Source organism: Sminthopsis crassicaudata, chromosome 1 (genome assembly GCF_048593235.1).
Source record: "Sminthopsis crassicaudata isolate SCR6 chromosome 1, ASM4859323v1, whole genome shotgun sequence".
Taxonomy (NCBI): Eukaryota; Metazoa; Chordata; class Mammalia; order Dasyuromorphia; family Dasyuridae; genus Sminthopsis; species Sminthopsis crassicaudata.
The window spans coordinates 566,505,031-566,527,635 of NC_133617.1; the positions used below are offsets into that span (position 1 = coordinate 566,505,031).

Genomic DNA, 22,605 nt, shown 5'->3' on the forward strand with positions numbered 1-22,605 from the left:
AAAATGGATTACACTTGGGGAGAATACAGGCCTTTTAAACCAACAGGGCTGTGTCCAGTGCAAACAACTCCAATGTAATTGCCAGATGATGAGAAGAGATTTAGAAAGTGGTAAATAGAAGAAAATTAGATAGGTTAACTGCCTGGGAGAGAGGGTTTGCTAGTATTTTAACAGACAGAAGAAAACAGATGAAGAAGGAATCAGATGGGTGCCAACGAGTCATATTCGCCTTGTCCATCAGAGAGAGACAGAAAAAGAGAAAGACCTCAAAATAAAGGAGAAGATCTAAGAAACATCTGACACTGAAAGAGCATGGATAATAAGAAGACTGTTAAAGAACTTTAAAAACCAGCAGGAATCATTGGACTTCCTCACACAAGATGAGACTAATGGACAATGGACTTATGGACATTTATAAATTTTCAATTTATGATTATTTGATTATGATTATGTTATATACTTCTAGCATGTGTTATGTTACTATGTTACTATGTGCTTATGTAATTTATGTAATTATCTGTAATACTTCCCATATTGATGGATTTATGTTTCAAGGTCATTTATGTAATTATCTGTAATACTTCCCATATTGATGGATTTATGTTTCAAGGTCATGACTGTCCTATGTTCTAAATCAAAAGAAAGGGGGAGATGTTGGGATTACAAGGTGAGAACTCAGGTTGACTTGATAGAGGGGGCAAGCTCATTGGCTGGGGTGGTTCTTCCCAGAAGCCCTTGCATTATCCCACGCCCATTCTCTGGGAGGATAAAAAGAGACAGCACTGGGCGCAAAGAGCAGATCGGCCTGGAGAAGGATAAGAGCTGGAGGAGATTCAGAGCCAGGATTCAAGAAGGAAGACTCTGAATTACATCAGGCTTGACAGGGCTCTCTGCAGGAAGGGAAGTCACTTCTTTGGACAAGAGTTAACAGCAACTGCCTGGAGACAACGGTTCGTTACAGGAAGAAGAATCTGTCGGAGAGATTTGAGTAAAGGACACAGCAGATCTCTTCCCAGAGAGCGATCCAGCAGCTTCTAGAGACGACAGCTCGTTACAGATACTAATGCAACTCAGCCAAATTTTTCATACAGTAGATCTGCAGAGAGTGTTCAAATGACCTAAATGAAAGCATTGGCTGTGTCTGGTCTTTTCTCTTTTCTAATATAGACATGAACTAAATGTGACCAGGGAGAAAGAGTCACTCATTGGAGCAAGACCAATGGTTGTGAGTGTCTCAGAATACACTAAGTGAGGGGCTCATTCTCTTAGGATATAGATAGAAGAATAATCAGAATTCTTGCATTTGCAGCTTTCAGAAGGGATTTAAGAAGCCTAATCATCCTTAGGCAGTGAGCAGTAGTTTCCTTAATGTTTTTCAAAATGAATGTCATGAGCTAGGACTGCTGTCCAAAGTACAGCTGTGAAACATATAAAATGATTTGCCTACCATAAAAAGAACTGGTTTGTAATCACAAAGGTAATGGATTAACCAAACATCATACATGTGCCTCTTAAGGAGTCCATTTAAAATAATAAGCTACTCAGGAATAATGATTTTAAATACCACCTCTAAGTCAATCCTGGAGGCAAGATATTTGCAATTAGTTTAACTGGAGTGGGGGGTAGGAGGGGAAGATTGTAAAAAAAAGTAATTTACAAAATGCTTGCTTTTTCTTTTTAATGGTTTACATTTGATTGTTCTTAGAAATCTGGCTAGATTATTTAGTTCATTTGCATTAACAACAAAAATGCGCATTTGTTAAATCCCTACTATGTGGAATATTTGGAGTTCATCTCATATGAAACCCTCCTTAAATAAAAACAAAATCAAAAACAAAAACTACCTTATATTTGAGATATTATTTTGGTCATCCTTACTGATGTATTTACTTTTACCAGACAGAAGCCAGATTAGAGAAGACAAAATACATTTAATCAATTAGCATAGCGAATAAGATAACATTCACAAACAGACTTTATATACTCTTCCACAAAAGACTGTTGTTTGTTCTTTGTTCTCAAAGTGAACCAATGACATCACAATGTTAGATTCTAGATTCAGTGTGTTTGACTGTGGCTGATCAAAACAATAAGAGCTCAGAAGGTTCTATGATAGGTTGGTTTGAAAATGTGAGCTAAAGGTGTTTCTCAATTTTTTCACATCTCTCAGCTCCTTTGTGCAACCACGATTCTACTTTGCTCATGGAATACAATGCCTTCTTTGAAGGCAGTCCTGTGCCAGGTGAGTATTGCCAGGGACTAATGTTACACACTTCTCATATAAAAGAAGTTTTATTCTGAAACAAAATTGAAATAACAATGGACATTAGCCTTGTTAGGATTAACAGCCCTTCTGCTATTAACAGCAAAGAGGGGTTTCATTGGGCATTTCTCTCTCTCTCTCTCTGTCTCTCTGTCTTTCTTTTTCTGTCTGTGTCTCTCTCTCACTATATATGTGTCTGTTTTTGTCTATCACATATGTCATCATTATCTGCTATCTTTATCTATATTATAAATCATTTATCTATTGTCTTTACCATCTACCTATTATTTTGTGTAAGTAAATATGCATGTATCCACCTATATACAATATATACTGCACTATCTAGCTGGTGATAAATTTCAAAGAGGTACATGTTCCTGATATCCCATATTTAAAATTTCAAAGGAATCCTCCAAAGCAAACTTTGAAAAAAACAATCAGAAACTATGGAATAAGGGAAATATTGCTCAATAGAAAAATATATTCACTTTAGGCTTTAGGAACATGGATGTAATTATAAAGTCAGGGTGAGGTGCATTAAAAAGACAATCCAAAATTGTCTTAATGCCATTAGCTTTATCTGAAGTAGAAAGAATGTGTATCTATTTATTCATCTGTGTATTTTGACTTTCTTTTTTCCTTTTGGAATTGGAACTAAGTTCTTCAAATTGAGTGAGACTCAGGACTACTGCATGGCATTTCATTTCTATTATGTGGTATTTTTGTGCAATTGGATGTGCTCTGTTTCATTTTTTCTCCTTTTCTGGAGACTTCTGCTTTCCCTTGAGTTCACTTTGTGTGATATTTTGATGTAAATGAAAAACTATGTAACAAATAAAAAATCACCTCACATAATGAATATATCACATTCCCATATAATGAATAATCACATTCCCATTCAAAATTATTTTCTAGTGCAATGAACTCTAGCTTGATTCAGATAGTAAAAGTAATTTTGATTGCTGTAAGTTTCAGCAGTCTAATAGTAAATTTTTAAATATTCACAATAGTCTTTATAGATTAGTTATGTTATGTGGGCTTTTAAACTAATAATAACAAGCTTCCAGTAGTCACAAAAAAGTATTGAGTTGTATTTTACTTGAGGAAGTTCTAAATTTTACACATAATTTCTTACTTTGTTATTGGTTTTCTTTGACCTACCCTTCAACTTGTGTTGTACAATTTGGTCTTTCTGAAAGTAAGCAAAACCCATTCATTTTTTGTAGTCTTTAAAAAAGAAAATTAATAAACTTCCTTTGGGAGCATAGTTCAATCCCACTGTATATTTTAGGTATAGAAAATCCAGAATGATGACTATTTTTTTTTTTGTTTTTTTCACCAAGAAAAGCACAAAACATCTGGAGACATTGCTGTCTTCAACATCATCACCATCACAATAATAACAGACATAGAGTTTAAAAATGCAGTGTATAAATTATTCATTTGAACTTCACAGAGACTGTTTCTCCATTTTGCAGATAACTGATGCTAACATAGATTGTGTTATCTAGAGAAAAACAAGATATAATCTAGTAAATGTCTGATATAGGTTTTTAAATGAAGTTTTCCTGGTTACAAACCCAGCATTCTGGTCACTATACTACTCACTATACTACTTGGCTGTCCAGCATAAAAGTTAGCAAACCATTTTACATATTTTATTTTATTTGAGCCATTCAACCACTTTGTGAAGAAAATTCTATTGTTATTCCCATGTTATAGATTAAAAAACTGAAGATAACAGAGGTTAAATGAATTGCTTAAAATCATACAGCTCATGTCTAAGATAGGATTAGAATTCAGGTTCCAAATCCATTACTCTAACTGTTATGCTACCTAGATAATATATAATATGATTATTTTAATATTATGTAATATAACACATGGTATAATATGGCATGATACTTTAACACAAAATAGTATAATTAATATCATTTATATTTATATTTATATTTATATTGCATATAAAACAATATATAATTGAAAATGAAAGTACAACTACATACACTTGTATACAGTGGCCACAGTTTTTTGCTTTCTATTATTATGTTGAACCAGTTCTTGCTATTGATATAAAAGAATTCCTTCTCCAATATTTGTAACTCTTGCCAGACACCTCTTTTCCTCTCCCTAGTGATATCTTACAAAGAAACTAGGGGAGAACTTTGTTCACATCTTTATCAGCTTAAAAACATTTGCACTATTAACAGTAATGAAGTTTTTCTCTGGGTATAGTCTTGATTTAGGCTTGAAAACAAATAAGGTGCTAAATAAATTGGCTAATAATAGATAAAGCTATGCAGTCCCTTATGTAATGAATCATTATCATGGTTATTACTTAAGTGAACTTTTATACCTTCATCATTCCATTAAGAAGAGCTCTCTATTGACTGGTACTGCCATATACTTACCATCCAATAGTAATTGATACTCTTATTTACAACTAAGAAATTGTAGAATCTTGAAATAAACTTTGGATTATCAAAGAAGATTGAAGTTTTTTTGTATAGGTTAAGAATTGAGTATTACATTGTTTTTACTTTCTGAAAATTAGCAATATGGTCTATTTAGTTGTATGTAGTTGAGATTTACCATAGTCCATGGTGAGAAGATAGGCTCAGCAATAGAACTTCCAGGGAACTTCCAGGGACCTGAGACAAAAGTCAAGGTAGCAATAGGTTTTGGAAGTCATGGAAGGAAAAGAATAAAGGGGGCCATATAATTTTATACTAGATTTTTAGTGTGTGTTAAGCTGAAAAAGACTTGATAGAAATAAAGAGGCAAAGATACTAGGAACATTGTTGTGGTAGATAGTTAAGGAAAAAGTGAACAGGGATTCTGATGGGCTCTGACAAAATTGATGCAATCAGCAGAATTTATAGTATTTTTGCCTGAACAGCAAGGGAGACACAACTGTGATTTGTTAAGCAAAATGGGAAATAGCACAAGTTGAGAATTTAGTAAGATTGGTAATCTTAATCTTAATCAAGGACATTGGATTATAGTTAACATTGATAAAGTACATTTGTTAGCAAAATATACTGTGTAATATAATTTCATTTGGTCCTCTTTGAGGTAGCTGCAATTATTATCTCCATTTTACAAATGAAGAAACAGATTGAGATTAGGAACATATCCAGGATCACACAACTAATAAGTTTCTGAGACAGAATTTATACTTATAATTTTCTATTTCCAAGTTTAGTGCTCTATTATACCACCTAGATGCCTAAGTTCTCTGCAGAGTTTTATCTGTCCCAGTTTTCCCAGCTACAATGTATTCATATTGTTACTGGAAACAGTGTTTTGCTTCAATAGAAAGGTCACTGGATTTGACATTAAAAGACATATCCAAATTCTATTTTTCTATCTTTAATCTTGAGAGACACTATCTTCCTTTCTAAATCTATGTTTCTGCTTTTGCCCCTATCTGTTGCATCATGTGTAGCATTTGCTCGATTATTCATTCATTCAACAAACATATATTTCTACTATGTATCAGACATTTTGCTTGGCTGTGGAAATATAATTATAAAAATAGATGAATCCTTGTCCTGAAGCTAACACATTCTATCAGGGGAATTGTTACTACTCTAAGCCTTAACTTCCTCATTTGTAAAGTGAATGACTTAAGTTAGATCATCTCTAAGGTACCTGGAAAAACTTATACTTGCCTGTTTGTTTACCTAAATAAATTATATTTCTTCATTCTTTTGTACTCAGTACTGACACAATAGCATGGTGAAATTGACTTAATGATCTCCTATTTGTCAGGGCAGAGCACACATGCCCTGTACTAGAGAGATTGTTGTTCGGTTATTTTCAGGAATATACAGCTCTTTGGAACTGTTTTTTTTTTTTTTTTTTTTTCCTTGGGGGGGGGAAGGGCAGTTCTTGGCAAAGATATTGGAATGGTCGGCCATTTCCTTCTCCAGGTCATTTTGTACATGTGGAAACAGAAACAAACAGCGTTAAGTAACTTGCCCAGGATCACACAGCTAGTAAGTGTCTGAAGCCACATTTGAACTTCGATTTTCCTGACTCAAAGCCCTGTGTTCTATCCACTGAACCAGAGAAAACTTTTCGGTGTCAACATTTATATCTCAGAAATAGAAAAACGCTAGAATTCAGAGATCAATTTATTGTTTTGTTGATTTTGTTGCTTGTTATCTAGACTCAAGAAAGTGATGGAGAAAATATGAAAAATTAGATGCAAATCAGATGTAAAGGGGAATCTACATTTTCAGATAGCTGATAAGTTTTTACCAGCATATCTCTGCTTCCCCACCAGGACAAGGTGTTAGATAGACAAGAATATCATAAGAGATGTAATGGAAAGGATTCTAGGTTTGGGATCAAGTGACCTAGATTTGAATTCTGGCTTCGTGGGGTTTTGGTCAAATTGCTTACATTCTCTAAACCTCAATTTCCTTAACTATAAAATAAAGAGACAAGATTATATGAATGGTTGCTTTAGGCTTTAAATTGATGCTTCTATGTAATTACTTCACTTTGTGATAGGTTTCCTAACAAAATACCAGAATTCAACCCTGGCCATTATTATTTTAATGATTACTATTTGACATATCTTATTTATATTAAATAATTTTCTGTTTGTATATTACTTTATACTTATAAAGAGTTTTCAGTTCATTTTATTAGTTTAGCCTCCAAATAGCCTTTTGGGTGCTTATATCTATTTCCTTTTTGAAGTATATCTTCATTAGGAGATATATCTCTAAACCTTATTAATGAGTATAACAAAGCAATGCTGCAAAAACACTGTTAAGGTTGTCAGGATTGACATAGTTGATAGTCCTCTTCCAGGGATGTTTTGAAAATAAATAAGCTTGTGTTTAAAAATCCCTTTGAGCTCTTTGAAAGAAGGATGCTATAGGAATAAAAAAAATGATTTGTTCATTGCTTTGAAACAGAGGAAATCAGGATGATAAAAGGTTGGAAAATACAAAGGAAATACTTAGACAGTGGATATAACTGATGCACGAAATTTTACATAAAAAGTAACTTACCTAAAGGGGCTCATGATTCTCATGAATGATGAACCTTGGATAATAATAGTATTAGTTATGGTACTTGACAATTTCATAGTATTTTCTTTCCTCAAGTTAATGGTAGACTAGGACTTGAACTACTATAATTCTCTGTCCATTGCTTTTCACTCTGGATTAAATTCTATGGGAGCCAAGAACTATATTTCAGTTAATCTTTTGATCTTCTCCAAGATCTGCCACAAGGGTATTCATATAGTTAATACTTAATGCAATCTTAAAGAACTTTTAAATCAATTGAAAAAGTTCATTAAATGTCTTTAGAGACATTACTAAATTACTTACCATAATACTTAAGTAATTAATGTGGGAGATGGATGAATTTTATTCTATTTAGTGATATTGTCAAAAATACCATAATAAAACAGAATTTTAAAGCTTCTCTATCATCACCTAGACCTTTTCCTCCTTCACCTAAATTTAATTTATATATTTGCATATAAATTAAGTAGCATTAAGGATGCATATCAATTGGGGAATGGCTGAATAATGTATGTGAATGTTACAGAATATTATTATTCTACAAGAAATGACCAGCAGAAAATTCATAATTATATAACAGAATATAGATAGTTTCTTTGTGGTTATGTTCATTAGATTTTTTTAATGACTTTTGTAATGCCCAATTTTCAAGACTTTTTTTTTGACATAGCATTAGAAATGCTGGCTATAGCAATAATGCAAGTGAAAGAAATAAAGAAATAAATGAAAGAAATAAAGGGTCTTGATCATAAAGAAGACAAAACAATTCCTGATTCTTTGCTTAAGAGTTATCATAATAAAAATGAGGATGCTACCAAAATTGACAGATTTAGCATTTAAGCAAATTGAAGGAAAATGTAGTATTACAAAAAGAGAGTTGGCTTCACAGACAGAAAGATCTAGATTTAAGTCTTGCCTCTGATATATATTGATTTTGAGAAGTAACTGATATCCACTAGAAGAGAAAAATTCTTTCTCTTGGAGTTCCCTTTATTAACAAAATAGCATGGCCATTACTATCTCCAGTATTTAACTATGAAGGGGGTATCTTGTTGAACTATAGAAAGTGGTAAAATTTAAGTGAAAGAGGGAGAAAAATACTTAAAATTAAGAAATATAATAAAAGATTAGAGAAAAGTGAAAGTACTTCCTAGAATTAGAATAATACTATAAAGGTATAATCATCAAAATATTTAATGTAGGCTAAAAATGAAAAAAAATAGTGGTACAAATTATTTAAGGAAGAATTAAAAATAATTGAGCAGACTTCCAGCCAAGATGGTAGAGAGGACACACACATCTATTTAATCTCCATCTTTGCTCTCAGAATTTACTTCATGAAAGGCCTTGGAATTAATACTTGACTGAAACACACACACACACACACACACACACACACACACTATTACCAACAGAAGAAATCTTTGAAATTTGCCAGAAAAGATCTGTTTTTGCTTGTGGGTGGGGATGGTTAGATCGGGCTCAGACTGAAGGCAGGCAGGCAGCAGCAGAGCAGACAGAAAGAGTACTGAGCTGAATGAGGGGAATGGGATGTGATCTTAGCCGTTTCTGCAGGGAGATCTTTATCACAGTGTGGATATTTTGCTCAGGCAGCAAGCCAGTAGACAAGAAGAGAAGTTATAAACACAGGGGGTAAAGGCTATAACCTGGAAAAGCTAGAGTCTCTCCGGACCTGGCCACACTCAACCAGAAGAACTCAGCACACTCTCAGAGTCTCAGAGCGTAGACGCAGTGCAGCCATTGCTGTCCTGCTAGTGCTTCACTGCTTTCCCCCACCCCAGTATGTAGAGGAAATTTAATAATACCATCCAGCCTCCCCTTGCCCCCCCAAAAAAAAACAGACTGCATTTGTTTTTTTGCTAGTTTATCTTCTTTGATTCTTCTTTGACAAAATGAGAAAAAAAAATGGACTCTAACTATTGATAGCTTCTATATGGATAGAGAACAGATTTTAAAACCCTGAGGAGACTATAAACAGATTGTCTCCAGATAAATCCCCAAAAGGAGATATGATCTGATCCTCACCACATAAGATTCTCATAGAAGAAAAAGTCTCTCACAAGAGAGCTAGAAGAAAAATGGGAAAAGGAAAAAGAAGCTTGACAAGAGAATCTGGATAAGTCATCCCACTCATTTAAAGATAGAGTGGATAAAGAAATCAAATACTTGAAAAACAGAATTAGTGAATTGGAAAAAGAAAATAGCTCTCTAAAAAATGAAATTGGAGAAATGGAAAAAATTCCATAGAACAAAACAACTCACTTAAAAACTCAGTTGGACAAATAGAAAAAGATATTTTAAAAGTGAGTGAAAAAAATTCATTGAAAATCATAATTGAACAAATATAATTGAACAAAAATTGAATGACTTGAGGAGACACAAAGAATCAGTCAAGCAAAACCAAAAAAATGAAACAAAGGAAAAAAATGTCAAATACCTTCTTGGGAAAACAACATATCTAGAAAATAGATCTAGAAGAGACAATCTGATGAAAAAAAGAGCCTGGACACTATTTTCCAGGAAATTATCAAAGAGAACTCCCCAGATGTTATAGAAACAGAGGGTAAAATAGACATTGAAAGAATTCATCAATCACCTACTGAAAGGGACCCTAAAATCAAAACTCCAAGAAATATAGTGGCTAAATTCCAGAACTATCAAACCAAGGAAAAAATATTACAACCTGCTAGAAAAAAATCAATTCAAACATAGAGGAACCACAATAAGGATTACCCAGGATCTAACAGCATCCACCTTAAAGGATCAAAAGGCCTGGAATCTGATATTCCAAAAGGTTAAGGAACTTGGTATGCAGCCAAAAATAACTTACCAGTCAAAATGAGCATTTTTTCCAGGGAAGAAGGTGGACATTCAATGAAATAAGTGAATTTCATCTATTTCTGATGAAAAAACTGAAACTAAACAAAAAGTTTGATCTCCAAATATAGAACTTTAGAGAAAACTAAAAAGGTAAAAAGAAAACTTGGGAACTATATTTCTACTGTAAAAAATATAAAGAACACATGTATAATTTGTTCTAGAAAATAGAGGTGGAAAGGAAATCGTACCAGAAAAAGAGTAAAGTAGAGGTACTACATCTCACAAAGATGCAAAGGAAACCTATTATATCTGAGAGAAAAAAAATGGAGGGGGATGAACATAGTGTGTATCTTATTCTCATCAGAATTGGCTTAAAGAGAAAAAAATATTAGTCATATTCAATCTATGGTAAAACTTCTTCCACCTCATTGAAAAGTGAGAGGGTGAAAAGGGAAAGAGTAAGCTAAGAGGAAGGGAATACAGAACTTGTGAGGAAAAGGGGTAAGATAGGGGAGGAACTGTAAGGTGGGGGAGGAATACTAAAAAGGGAGTATATGAGAAGCAAGTGGTGCTCACAAGTTTAATACTGGGAAGGGAGAAGGAAAGGAGAAAAGCATAAGCAGGTGTTGACAAGATGGTAAATAATACAGAATTGGTAATTTTAACCATAAATGTGAATGGGGTAAACTCCCTCATAAAGAGGAAGCTGTTAGCAGACTGGATTAAAAACCATAATCCTATAATATGCTGTTTACAGGAAACACACTTGAACCTACAGAGTAAAGGTTAAAGGTTGAAGCAGAATCTACTATGCTTCAGGTGAAGTAAAAAAAGCAGGGTAGCCATCCTTATCTCAGATCAAGCAAAAGAAAAAATTAACCTAATTAAAATAGATAAGGAAGGAAATTATATCTTGCTAAAGGGTAGCATAGACAATGAAGCCATATCAATACTAAACATATATGTACCAAGTGGTGTAGCATCTAAATTCTTAAAAGAGAAATTAAGAGAGCTGCAAGAAGAAATAGACAGCAAAGCTATAATAGTGGGAGATCTCAACCTTGCACTCTCAGAATTAGATAAATCAAACCACAAAATAAATAAGAAAGAAGTCAAAGAGGTAAATAGAATACTAGAAAAGTTAGATATGATAGATCTTTGGAGAAAACTAAATGGAGACCGAAAGGAGTACACTTTCTTCTCAGATGTTCATGGAACCTATTACAAAAATTGACCATATATTAGGACATAAAAACCTCAAATTCAAATGCAGAAAGGCAGAAATAGTAAATGCATCCTTTTCAAACCACGATGCAGTGAAAATTACATTCAATAAAAAGCCAGGGGAAAATAGACCAAAAATAATCTCATACTAAAGAATGATTGGGTGAAACAACATATCATAGACATAATTAATAACTTCACCCAAGAAAATGACAATGAGACATCATACCAAAATATGTGGAATACAGCCAAAACGGTAGTAAGGGGAAATTTTATATCTTCAGAGGCTACTTGCACAAAATAGAGAAAGAAAAAGTCAATGAATAGGGCTTGCAAATAAAGATGCTAGAAAATGAACAAATTAAAAATCCCCAGTCAAACACTAAACTTGAAATTCTAAAAATAAAAGGAGAGATATAAAATTGAAAGTAAAAAATATTGAATTAATAAAACTAAGAGTTGGTTCTATAAAACACAACAACAAAACAGATAAACCCTTAGTAAATCTGATTAAAAAAAGGAAAGAGGAAAATCAAATTGTTAGTCTTAAAAATGAAAAGGGAGAACTCACCACTGATGAAGAGAAAATTAGGACAATAATTAGGAGTTACTTTGCCCAACTTTATGCCAATAAATTCGATAACTTAAATGAAATGGAAGAATGCCTTCAAAAATATAGCTTGCCCAGATTAACAGATGAAGTAAATTGGTTAAACAGTCACATCTTATAAAAAGAAATAAAACAAACTATTAACCAACTCCCTAAGAAAAAAATCCCCAGGAACAGTTGGATTTACATATGAATTCTACCAAACATTTAAAAAACAATTAACTCCAATGCTATATAAACTATTTGAAAAAATAGGGAATGTAGGAGTCCTACCAAATTCCTTTTATGGCACAGACGTGGTACTGAGACCTAAACCAGGTAGGTTGAAAACAGAGAAAGAAAATTATAGACCAATCTCCCTAATGAATATTGATGCTAAAATCTTAAATAAACTATTAGAAAATCATCCCCAGGATAATTCACCATGACCAAGTAGTATTTATACCAGGAATGCAGGGAAGGTTCAATATTAGGAAAACTATTAGCATAATTGACTATATCCATAACCAAATTAACAAAAACCATATGATCATCTCAATAGATGCAGAAAAAGCATTTGACAAAATGCAACATCCATTCCTAATAAAAACACTTGAGAGTATAGGAATAAATCAACTTTTCCTTAAAATAGTCAGGAACATCTATTTAAAATTGTCAGTAAGCATCATATGTAATGGGAATAAACTGGAACCTTTCCCAGTAAGACCAGGAGTGAGACAAGGTTGCCCACTCTCACCATCATTATTCAATATTATATTAGAAATGCTAGTTTTGGCAATAAGAGTTGAGAAAGAGATTAAAAGAATTAGAGTAGGTAAATGAGCAAACCAAATTATCACTCTTTGCAGATGATATGATGGTATACTTTGAGAATCCCAGAGATTCTACTAAAAAGCTATTAGAAATAATTCACAACTTTAGCAAGGTTGCAGGATACAAAATAAATTCACATAAATCCTCGGCATTTTTATACTTCACCAACAAAATCCATCAGCAAGAGATACAAAGAGAAATTCCATTCAAAATAACTGTCGATAGTACAAAATATTTGGGAATCTATCTACCAAAGGAAAGTCAGGAATTATATGAGAAAAATTACAAAACACTTGTCACAAAAATAAAATCAGATTTAAATAATTGGAAAAATATTAAGTGCTCTTGGATAGGCTGAGTGAATATAATAAAGATGACACTACTCCCTAACCTATTTATTCAGTGCAATATGAATCAGACTCCCAAAAAACTATTTTAATGACTTAGAAAAAATAACAATAAAATTCATATGGAAGAATAAAAGGTTGAGAATTTCAAGGGAATTAATTTTTTTAAAAAATCAAATGAATGTGGCCTAGCTGTACCTGATCTAAAACTATATTATAAAGCAGCAGTCACTAAAACCATTTGGTATTGGCTAAGAAATAGATTAGTTGATCAGTAGAATAGGTTAGGTTCACAGGACAAAATAGTCAATAAATATAGCAATCTAGTTTTTGACAAACCCAAAGATCCCAACTTTTGAGATAAGAATTCATTATTTGACAAAACCTGCTGGGAAAACTGGGAATTAGTATGGCAGAAATTAGGCATGGATCCACACTTTACACCATACACCAAGATAAGATCAAAATGGGTCTATGATTTAGGCATAAAGAATGAAATCATAAATAAATTAGAGGAACATAGAATAGTTTACCTCTCAGACTTGTGGAGGACAAACTTCTTTGTGACAAAAAATAACTAGAGATCATTATTGATCACAAAATATAAAATGTTGATTATATCAAATTAAAAAGCCTTTGTTCAAACAAAACTAATGCAAACAAGATTAGAAGGGAAGCAACAAACTGGGAAAACATTTTTATGGTTAAAGATTCTGATAAAGGCCTCATTTCCAAAATATATAGAGAATTGACTCTAATTTATAAGAAATCAAGCCATTCTCCAATTGATAAATGATCAAAGGATATGAACAGACAATTTTCAGATGATGAAATTGAAACTATTTCCACTCATATGAAAGAGTGTTCCAAATCACTACTGATCAGAGAAATGAAAATTAAGACAACTCTGAGATACCACTTTGATTGGCTAAGATGGCAGGGGAAAATAATGATGAATATTGGAGGGGATGCAGGAAAACTGGGACACTGATGCATTGTTGGTGGAGTTGTGATTGAATCCAACCATTCTGGAGAGCAATTTGGAATTACGCCCCAAAAAGTTATCAAATTGTGCATACCCTTTGATCCAGCAATGTTACTATTGGGCTTATATCCCAAAGAGACACTAAAGAAGGGAAAGGGACCTGCATGTGCCAAAATGTTTGTGACAGCCGTTTTTGTAATGGCTAGAAACTGAAAAATTAATGGATGCCCATCAATTGGAGAATGGTTGGGTAAATTATAGTATATGAATGTTATGGAATATTATTGTTCTGTAAGAAATGACCAGCAGGATGAATACAGAGAAGCTTGGAAAGACTTACATGAACTGATGCTGAGTAAAATGAGCAGAACCAGAAGATCATTATATACTTCAACAACAATCCTGTATGAGGATATATTCTGATGGAAGTGGATATCTTTGACAAAGAGAAGATCTAATTCAGTTCTAATTGGTCAATGATAGACAGAATCAGCTACACCCAGAGAAGGAACAATGGGAAATGAGTGTAAACGGTTTGCATTTTTGTTTTTCTTTCCAGCTTATTTTTATCTTCTGAATCCAATTCTTCCTGTGCAACAAGAGAACTGTTTGGTTTCCCCACACATATATCATATCTAGGATATACTATAACATATTTAACATGTATAAGACTGCCTTCTATCTAGGGGAACAGGTGGAGGCAGGGAAGGGAAAAATCAGAACAGAAGTGAGTGCAAGAGATAATGTAAAAAATTACCCATGCATATATACTGTCAATAAAAAAGTTACAATAAAAAAACCTGAGCATTAGTTTAGCTCTGATAAATCCATGAATATATTTTATTATAGGATACAACTCCCTATGTGTCAAGAACTGCTAAAAAAACCAAAACAACTTAGCAGAAATCAGGTTTAAACTAATGATTTATATCACATACCACAATAAGCTCAAAGCTGATGGAGGATCAGAATATTAAAGTTCACATTATAAAGTAAAAATGGAAAAGAAAAAAAAAAGAAAAAAAAACCTGATCAGTTATTTTTGATGGCTATGCCTAGGAGATTCTTTAACCAAAGGAATATAGGTATGCACAAAAGACAGATCATTTTGACCACATGAAATTTTAAACGCTTTCACACAAAATAAGATGGAAAAATTGGGAAAGGGAATATTTATTTCAAATATTTTTGCTAGGTATCTGATATCCAAAATAGAAATAAGTGGTCAATGGAACAAATTTCTCAAAATAAGAATCAGAACTATTAACTACATGAAAAGTCACTCAAAATCACTAATAATAAAGGAAATGAAAATTAAAAGACTGAGGTTTCTACTCATCTGAAAAGGGGAGGCAAAAAAGAGAGGCATAAACAATATGGGATGGGTTGTAGCAACACAAATTAGTACATTTTTGATGGAGTTGTGACTTGTTCCAACATTTATCATAAATAATTTGAAATTATTTTGACTAAAATGTTCATGCTTTTTGACACAAAGATCTCACTATTAGGCTCCAAGAGAAAGATAGAACAATACCTAATGCTGAAGGGATTGTGGGAACATAGTCACAATATTGCAAAATTAAGAGATGTTAATGTACTCTTTCCCCTTTTTTTAGAAGTGATTACACTATATATAATGCTGGACTTGCTTGATGTGTGACAATTTGGATGAATTTTTTGTTACAAGGGACAATTCTTTGGGAAGGATGAGAGGGAAGGATATATTGGAAAATGGATGGAGGTGATAGTGAAACAAAATATATCAATAAAATATTGGGAAAAATGAGTTTAAAGGATGCAAACTGATCATCAGAAATTTGATAGTGATTAAAAGGAAATTTCTACACCTGTATTAGGCAGTTGGCTTAGTCAGGTATTCATCAACAAGAGAAGAGGGACCAAAAGTATGTGGAATCTTACCATGGAACTTCTGGTGACAGTGGCTTATAGCCCCAGATTATGCACTAAAACTATTTCTTCCTGATTGTGCTAGATAGAAGTTTGCTACTCATTGCACCCCAAAGATATTAATGAAATAACAGATGGAACTGAAGAGATGAAATAGCTCAAGACTAGGAGAGGGCAACTTAGAAACTGCAAAGACCCATGATTATATCCTTTTAGAAATAGAGAATTTTCCAGAACAGATGATTTGACATAAAAGTGATCCAGCATTCATTGAATATAGATATGACACACAGAAAAGATAATATAATTAAGCAAAGAGAAAGAGAAAATTTTGACAATATCACTGGAGGATATTGGCAGTTATAATCATCTGAGAGAGTACTGGCTGTACACCAGCCTTCTGGTGGCCAATATGTATGTATTCATATGTGCCAGATGGGTAGTCATTTACTTCTATTCTGGATCTCACAACTTAGAAATTCAAGAGGTCAGGATAAAATGACATCCCCACAACTGTCTATGATAACAGGGCAGTTTGACATCAATGACTTGAGATTTAAATTTCTATTATATTTGGAAGATTCTTCCAAAAGTGAAATGGGTTAGAAAATATTTTATTTTAGGTGTCTTTTGAACAATCAAGTTCCATTTTTGACAAACAACTTATTTGTACTTTTTTTGTTTTCCCATCATAGTTATCATTTCAACCTTACTCTCTAATAAAATTAAATCTTCTCTTGTGACAAAGAAAATTATAAAACAAACAAATAAAAAAATCATATCATCCATTATGGCATGATCATCTCAATATATGCAGAAAAAGCATTTGACAAAATGCAACATCCATTCCTAATAAAAACACTTGAGAGTATAGGAATAAATCGATTTTTTCCTTAAAATAGTCAGGAACATCTATTTAAAACCATCAGTAAACATCATATGCAATGGGGATAAGCTGGAACCTTTCCCAGTAAGACCAGGAGTGAGACAAGTCCCCTGACACTCTTGCTTGATATAGGAAAGATATATTTCATTATCCAGACCTCCACTGATTTTTCAATTGTCATAATTTCCCCTGACATTCCCCTAATCAATTGATATCTATTTTGTTTCTAGTACTTTGCTACCCCAAGGGAGTTCTGCTATAGATGTTTTTATATGTTAAATATTTATCTTTTGCTTTTGACATTTTAGGATATATGCTTAATAATAGTACGATAAGATCAACTGAAAGATAAAAGTTTAATCCCTACTCTTGTATAATTCCAGATTGATATACACAATGGTTGGATTATTTCACAGCAACAGCAAAATGCATCTATGTATCTGTGTTCCCACACCCCTTACAACATTGATTTTTCTATCTTTTGACATATTTGCCTATTTGCATATTATCAAATGAAACTACAGAGCTATTTTAATTTGTATTCCTCTTTTTATCAATCATTTGGCTCATGTTTTCATTTAAAAATTGTGATTCTTTTAAAAATCATTCAAAGACTTTGACATACTTTTGTATTAGAAAAAATCTGTTAGTGTTATAGATATGTGTCAGTTCTATATATGTCCAATATTTGACTTTTATTTGTGAATTTGCTACAAATATATTTTCCTGAGACATTTTTCCTTCTGATTTTATCATCAGTTATAATCCTTTGTTCATCAAAAAGATTTTTAATTTTGTGTATTCACAATCATATTAAAAATTTTGTTATTTCTTGTATATCTTGTTTATTAAATACTTCTCCACTTAGTCTTAGCTCAGAAAAATACTCAATATCTTCTAATTTTCTCATGGTATGAATTTTTTCATAAGTAGGGCAAGTATTCATTTTGATTATAGCTTGTGGTTTAATGTAGAAATCTTATTTTTCTGCCAAACAGCTTTTCATTTTTCCTAGCAGTCATTACCAATTTTTAAATTAAGAAATTAAAGCTATTTCTAGTCATATGAAAAATGCTTGATTAGAGAAATGCCAATTAAGACAACTCTGAGGTATCAATTTACACCTTTCAGATTGGCTAAGATGACAGGAAAAGATAATGATGAATGTTGAAGGGGATGTGGGAAAATTGGGACACTAATTAATTGTTGGTAGAGTTGTGAAGTGGTGCAACCCTTTTGGACAATAATTTGGAGTTATGCCCAAAGGGCTATAAAACTGTGGATACCCATTGATCCATCAGTGTCTCTATTGGATGTATATCTCATAATTGAGGGAAAAGGACCCACATGTGCAAAAATATTTGTAGCAGCTATTTTTGTAGTGGCAAGGAATTGGAAATTGAGTGAATGACCATCAATTGGGGAATGGCTGAATAAGTTATTATATATGAATGTAAAGGAATATTATTATTCTATAAGAAATAATGAGTAGACTTTTTTCCAGAAAAATCCTGAAAAGATTTACATTAACTGGTGCTAAGTGAAGTGAGCAGAACAAAGAGAACACTGTAAACAGTAACAGATTATAGGATGATCAACTATAATGGACTTGACACTTTTCAGCAACAAGGTGATTCAAGGCAATTCCAATAGATCTGTGATGGAAAATGCCATCCACACACATTCAAACAGAAAACTATTACAACTTAATATAGATCAAAGCAAACTACTTTCACTTTTTTGTTGTAGTTGTTTGTTTGCTTCTTTTTTCCCTTTCTCATTTTTCCCATTTTGGTCTGATTTTTGTTTTGTTCAGCATGATGGATATGGAAATATCTTTAGAAGAACTGTACAAATTTAATCTATGTCATCTTGCTTGTTGTCTTGGGCAGGAAAGAAAGGGGAGGAGAGGGAGAAGAATTTGGTTTTGCTAAGGTAAGTGTTGAAAACTCTTTGCATATATTTGAAAAAAATAAAATAGTGTTTAAAAGGAAGAAAAAATCATCCCCACTACAATACATATTTGTGAGTTCAACATTATGTTATTGAGTTCTACTGCTCCTATTTCTTTTCCATTCAGCTCAACAGTTCTACTTTTCTGTTTTTTTAATCGGTATCCAATAGTTTTCATTTTAAAAATAGCTTTTTGATATAGTTTGAGGTTTGTAATTCTATGACTCCATTTATACTTCCCCTTTAATTGTTTACCTAGATATTCCAAGTCTTTTGTTATTCTAAATTAATTTTATTATTTTTTCTAGTGTTTTCTCTCATATCATGGAAGAGTCAGAGGACTACTAGAATAGAATACTGTATCTCCTTGACATATATATCATATTGAATATTATTTGCTTTTTCATTTCATTTCCTTTTGCTTTTGCTTCATTTTTTGCTCTCCCACAACAGAAAATTCAATCTTTGCAAGGCATAAGAAGAGAAGATGGGTGAGATTGAAGTGATGAATATGGTGCAAAGACAAAAAGGTTTCAATAGAACATATTTTTAAATAGAACCTGGTTGTCTACAAATGCACTTGAAAATATAGTTCTTTCTAATTCATTTCACTTTGGAAAGTCTTTCTGAATGGAATGGAAATATAGACTTCAAGTCACTGAGGTCAGACTGCTCTCTTATCATAATCAGTTCTGGTGATTTCTGTTTATCTTGATCTCTTGAATTTCAGAGAAGAGAGGTCCAGATTAGAAATAGAAATTGCAGAGCTGGTATGTCCGAGTGCTCTTATATCTAGTACCAGAACATTGTATTGGCACAGCCCTACCAGTAACAGTGAATGTATTCCATTTTTTTGTCTTCATTTATTTCTGTAAATAATATATTTTAGATATTTGTGTATATCTTATTGGGGTAGATAAATTAATTTCCAGATATTCATTGTGTTTAATAGTTATTTTGAATGGAATTTCTCTTTTTATTACCTCTCCAGGTTTTTGTTTATATTGTATAAAACTATTTTTAAAGAGAACTATTATCTAAATTAATTACTTTGGTGATCTTCTAAAGTTTCTCAAATATATAATCATACCATGGAGACAGATGAATGAGTTTGACTTTTCTTTATTGATGTTTATTCAGTTAGTTTTATTTCTTTCTCATACTGTTTTCGGTAGCATTTGTAGAAACATAGAATATATTGCATCTTTTTTTTTTTTTCTTTATCTCTTTGTACTGGGAATTTTTGGTGTTTCTCTACTGCAATAGTGACTATCTTTTAAAAATGGGGTTTTTTCTTATACTTACTTTAATTTTTTAAAGATATAAATCAGTATTATGATTTATTAAAAAAAAACTTTCTATGTATCTATTAAACTATCATACTATTACTGTTATTGTCAGTGTCTTTTTGCCATTCATCTTGATTTTTTTAGGTAATATCTAATATATGTTTCATATATGTTATATGTAATACATTTGGTTCATATACTCTCTATTCCTATTTTTCATGGTTTTTTAAAATAACCCTTTTTATGCTCAATTTGGGTTTTTTATGTTAGTTTTAACTTTTCAGGTTATCTTATATTTTGGTTTTTAGAGTATCATATTCCAAATTGTTGCCCTTGATTTTTTATAATCACAAAGCAATTCCCCCCACCTCTGGAAGACAATACCTCTCACGTTATTTATACACTATCTTCATGTTCAATACTCTTATACTGTAGATTTCTCAGTGTTCTTTTCTTTGGAGGCAATCAGGATTAAATGACTTGCTCATGTTCACACAGCTAGTAAATGTATAAGGCCACATTTGAACTCAGTACTTTCTGTTTCCACTTTTAAAAAAATCAATTCAGTTGTTTTTTATTCTTCAAATACTGTCCTATCATACAGACTATTTCTGACTTTTGTTCTATATTCATTAATCTCTGGATAAACTAACATTTTTTCCTCAAATTATTTTTTGTTAATTTTACTAAATGATTTTATATCTCTTCTTAACCATTCTTGAAGTTCTTGGAATTGGGAATTGTTATTTCATCAAACCTTAGATAATTTTGTCATATATTCATATTTTTCAAAAGATTTTAATTCAAGTTCTTTATTATGAAGTATTTGTTTATTGAGGCAAACCTTAGTTTAAATATCCTTCCTTCCCAGTAAGCTTTTGTCCATCTTTATCACTTGCTTGGGATATATATTCCCTTATATAATTCCTCAATAATTTGAGGCCTTTTGGTTCCATTACATTACATTACCCTTGATGCCCTTAGTCTTCTTTGAAAACAAAAGTTGAATAACAACAACAATAACAGCAGTCAATTTTCTATGTCATTTTTACTAAAAAAAATGCTTACTAAAAACATCCTTTCTCTTTAGAAAACTCAGCAAAACAATGAGGGCTCTCTGGTTCTTGCCTCCAGTTCCCTTTTCTCATAGCCCACCAGAGTTTGATGAAGTCTTTTTTTTCCCCCTCAATGAAAGTGTCATTTTCAATACCGTTATAGGGAAGCTCCAAGTTACCATTATAACAGGCCATATTCTACTCTTCTTCAGCAATTAACTTCAGTTCTAAAACTGATCCTCAGAGGCTAGTTGTAAAAGGAAAAGTACTGAGACAAGGTTCCCTGGGATATTGTTCTGACTTAGGAATGGTAGACTGCTGAGAGGGATGCCTTGGGAAGCTTTGAAATTGATTCTCTCTTCCACTTTTCTGTCACTCTTTCTGGTAGTTGCCTCTTTCCTGAGATGGTATTTTAAATAGTTATCAGTCCTGTGAGACAAAGGTAGCCTGGAGTGATACATGGAAAGCTGTTCATGGACTAAGGAAGTCTCACTTTTGACACATACTAGACAAGTTGCTTAGGCTCTTAGTGATTCAGACACTTCTCTAAGATTTCAAAGTTGTCTATAAATAAATAAATAAAAATTTATTAAGCCTCTTTCATGTCACAGACATTGCACTAAGCACTGGGGATACAAATACAAAAGAAGATATTTTGTGTCCTCAATGAGGCCAATCTAGCAATCTAATGGGGGAAGACAACACACAAAAGAAAGCTGAAAGTGTGTGTATATATAGAAATTAAGCAGTAGGGAAGAAGCTATTCAGTCTGGGGGCATAATGGAAAATTCCAAGGAATTCCTACGGGTATAGGAAGTAAAGAGATTCTGTCCCAGCTCTTCTCCTTAAATGGTGATTTTGGGAAAAGATTATCACTCCATTTTCTAATCAGAGGATTTGATGATACTGATGGGGCATGAGTACAAAGGTTAATATCATCTTGCAGAGATGAAGATGTTATTGATAATAAGATTCCCAAGGATCTGAAGGAGAAGTCCAAAGAAATGTAGTCATTGGGAAGTGGGGAAAATGTTTTTGTTGACTTGTTTTGGCAGATGGATTTTCCTCACTAGGAATTACCTATACCAATGAAAGGTTTAAAAGTTGAAATCACTAAAAAAATGACTAATCCTGCCTTTCTGGTCTCCTTCTTCTTCCACCTCCTAGTTTTATTCTGCTCTCCAACCATCCACTTTCCTTCTTCTCAAGGTTTGGGGCTGATCTGATTCTAGGGTAGCATGCACTCTTGTCATGCATTTCTTCTTAGGACACTTTCAACCCTTTAACTTCAAAATATTGGATGAAAAATTGCTTCAGCTATAAAGGTCATAATAGTTTGTGGAGACTCAAATAGGATCAGAGATCAGAAACAGGAAC

The 22,605-nt window shown here is 32.6% G+C and overlaps 1 long non-coding RNA gene across 1 annotated transcript in view; it reads left to right on the forward strand.

Moving 5' to 3' along the window:
• Positions 1-2,125: 2,125 nt before the first annotated feature.
• Positions 2,126-22,605, forward strand: part of LOC141555313 (uncharacterized) — a 33,654-nt gene continuing 13,174 nt past the window's right edge. Inside the window, exons 1-2 of the long non-coding RNA XR_012486145.1 lie at positions 2,126-2,242; positions 18,824-18,866. This is a non-coding gene — a long non-coding RNA (uncharacterized LOC141555313). The remainder of the gene's footprint in view (positions 2,243-18,823; positions 18,867-22,605) is intronic.